The following is a 3,953-nucleotide window of genomic DNA, read 5'->3' on the forward strand; positions in this document are numbered from 1 at the left end:
GGGGAGAATTCACAAAAATAAAAAGACGAAGACAAATGGCGTAGAAAACAAACAGATGTAATATACATATATATTAGGTTAGCAACTAAGTTCCCGCCGTTTTTTAGATTTAAATTTTTTAAAAGGTTTAATAAAAAAAATAACAAATAATTAATCAATCATGTATTCACCCTTGTTTACAACTTCTTCCCAACGTTCAACAAGATTTTCAATACCACGTTCGTAGAAATCACCCGATTTCGACTCGAAAAATTGATCCAACCAAGCTCTCAATTCTGCATCAGTATTGAACGAAACTCCGCACATAGCATTCGGAAGAGATCGAAAGAGATGGAAATCCGTTGGTGCCAAAATCAGGAGAGTACAGCAGATGTGGCAACACTTCCCAGCCATGCATTTGAATGGCTTCCTTGGTCATATTGGCGATATGGGGGTAGGCGTTGTCGTGCAGCAGAACTCCATGCTGCCGATTAGGTCTTTTCTCTTGAATAGCTGTGTTGAGTCGTTCCATCTGTTGAACACAGAGTTCCGCTTTGACCGTTTGGTTCCGTTCAAGCAATTCGTAATGGATAATCCCTTCCCAGTCCCACCATACGCACAACATCGTTTTACGCGGATGAAGATCTTGTTTCATGCGCAGCATCGCTTGTTTTCTGGGGTTAAGCCGTTCTTTATGCTGCTTTATATTGATGTACAGGCACCATTTTGCGTCGCCAGTAACGATTTGGTAAAGAAATCATTGCTTGTGTCCACGAGCTGAGCGGTGATTTTTGTTGTTGTCACTTAAAGCATGTGGAACTCATGCTCCATACTTCTGAACCTTTCCCATCGAGTGAAGATGCTTCTCTATAGCAATGTGGGAGTATTCCATTTTCTCTGCCAGTTTCCTTGTCGTTTGACGAGACTTTTCGTGCAAAAGTTGGTTTAATCGATCTTCATCGAACTCAACTGGACGGCCAGAACGAGGTGCGTCTTTGAGGTTAAAGTTTCCATTTTTAAACTTGGCATACCAATCACGAGCGGTTCTTTCTAAAGCACTCTCTCTCCATACACAGCACAAATGTCGTGAGCGGCTTTTGCAGCCTTAGAACCTTGATTAAAAGCAAAAAGAAGGAGGTGTCGAAAATGCTCATTTTTCTTAACTTGACATTCCAGTTTAATGATCTGAAAATAAACAAAAATTAACTATAATTAACGAGAAAAAAAAAAAGATTCTAAAATGATTCAAAAATGTCTGTATGTGTAAATTCATATTCTTTTATTTGTTTCAGTCATTTGACAGCGGCCATGCTGAGCACCGCCTTTAGTCGAAGTTACGGGGACGTAAACACACCAACATCGGTTGTCAAGCGGAGTGAGGGATAAACACAGACACACAAACGTATACATATATATATGTATATAGATATGTACGACGGGCTTCTTTCAGTTTCCGTCAACCTAATCTACTCACAAGGCTTTGGTCGGCCCGAGGCTATAGTAGAAGACACTTGACCAAGGTGCCACGCAGTGGGACTGAACCCAGATCCATGTGGTTGGTAAGCAAGCTACTTACCACACAACCACTCCTGCGCCTTTATATTCATAAACACATATATCTATACAGTGAAAACCACTTATAATGTAGAATATGATACCATACGGTTCCTGTTATCAAATTTAATAGTCTTTAAACATACTCACCATACTATCGTCATTTCCTTTGCTTGGTATTATCAGAGAATTATTGTTACCTACTCTCTCCCAAAGCGATCAAGATAAGAGGTTGCTACTCTCTCTCTCTCTTTCCCTCCCTCCCTCCTCCCCCTCTCCTTCCCTCCCTCCAGGTGTGATGTGTGTGTGTGTCTGTAGGAAGCAACGATCGTTTAGCGTGCACTGTCACGTAGTTTCGGACAAATTTTGAGTGTTTTTAAAGAGAAGTGTTTAGTTATTGAGGGGTAAAATACGACGATGTCAAATTTCTGTAAGTGTTTGTTATCTACATTGTTGAACTAGTTAACCACGGATTAGGTGTTATTTTATTGAGATATGTTTCTTGATTTTTCGACACTTATGGTGATTTTTATCTAAAATTGTCTTAATTATTCTAAGTGGGATTTCTCTCTAAGTGGGATTCAGTTGTCTACAGGTGCAGTTATGATGAAAATGTTGCATGTGGTCCTTAAGAGTTATTTAGTATGTGCCAAACACTAATTGTTCAAGCTTATCATCTATGTTCAATGCCATTGCTAGTGCTTTAGCCTAGTGTTTCTAATAGGAATAGGGGCTGCAAAGGTTGAAAATGGTGTGGACAAATTTCCATTTTGAATGAAATTACGGTAGTTTATTTTATTGGCATAGTTCTGAGAAATTAGTGGACTGAGGAAAGATTCCTTCAAATATAAATTTTATTTTGGTGGGACTAAAAATATTTCAGTTATTTTTTTTTTTTTTTTTGAGGACATGGTATATTTGCGAGTGTGAAATCCTGCGCTCTGGTCTCTTGTTCCACAAACATCAAGGTATCGTAGTTATTATTATTAATTTTTTTTTGGTATGTGTTTGTTATGTGTTTTTTATGGTGTTGAAAAAAAATCTTTTATATCTGTTTTTGTTGGTTTCCTTTGTGTGGTTTATCTTCTACTTGTTTCAGTCACTGGGCTGCGGCCATGCTGGAGCACTACTGTGAAGGTTTTAGTCGAACATGTGTGTGTGTGTGAATGTATGTATGATGCATGTGCGCGCGCGCGTGTGTGCGCGCGTACTCCAGCTTGATCTCAGTGGCATGGCTAAAACGTATAAAAGAAATACGTACATACATATATGCATATGTATACACGTATGTATATAGATATGTAGAAAGATAGATAGATAGATAGATAGATAGACAGATAGATAGACACATACACACACACACATATATATTATGTGTGTGTGTATGTGTGTGTGTATGGCTATCTATCTATCTTTCTACACATATACATACATACGTACACACACACACACACACATACACACACGACGGTCTTCTTTCAGTTTCCGCCCATTAAATTTATTCACAAGCCGTTGGCCAACACAGGCTTTTAATAGAAGACATTTACCCAAGTTTCCACGCAGTGGGACTGAGCTCAAAACGACGTAGGTGAGAAGGAGACTTCTTACTACACACCCATGAACCACCCTTCATTCTTTTTAAAGGCATTGGTTGCTCTTTCTAGCAGGTCGAGCTGTTACGCAAAGTACCCTCTCGTTGACTCGTAGTACTGTTTCTTCTGGGATTGTTGCCGCTGTTGATTCTGTTCTTGTTGTTTTATTTGTTGTTTCAGACCCAGGTCTACTCTGATAGTGGAGACCTATGACCAAAGACATTCTAGCGGTGACCTTCCCACCATTTCCTATATCAAAGATTACATCGGCCAAAGTATACTCTCCCTTTTTACGATGTTGAAATCCGGCCATAATGATAATAATTACGATGCTTCAGCGTAATTTGAGAGCAGCTTGGCAACTGTTTCTAACAACTCGTCAGATCACATAGAAGGATTCCTCGTTGCGTGTTGTACATGATAAAGATAGGTGACAGCGATGGTGGTCTAAGGAGTTAATAACGTCTGGTTGACTGGGTATACTCTTTACTTGTTTCAGTCATTTGACTACGGCCATGCTGGAGCACCGCCTTTAGTCGAGCAAATCGACCCCAGGACTTATTCTTTGGAAGCCTAGTACTTATTCTATCGGTCTCTTTTGCCGAACCGCTAGGTAACGGGGACGTAAACACACCAAAATCGGTTGTCAAGCGATGGTGGAGGACAAACTCCTACGCCTATTTGAAGTTCTTGTAAATAAAACAAGCAAATACAGAGAATCTTGCCTTTCACAATATAGAAAGATTTCTCATGGCACCAGCAGACAAAATGGAAAAGGCTTTGCTGATGAGGATAACGAGGGGTATGTGCTGGAACAGCCACCCTGAC

The sequence above is a fragment of the Octopus bimaculoides genome, chromosome 8 (genome assembly GCF_001194135.2).
Source record: "Octopus bimaculoides isolate UCB-OBI-ISO-001 chromosome 8, ASM119413v2, whole genome shotgun sequence".
Taxonomy (NCBI): domain Eukaryota; kingdom Metazoa; phylum Mollusca; class Cephalopoda; order Octopoda; family Octopodidae; genus Octopus; species Octopus bimaculoides.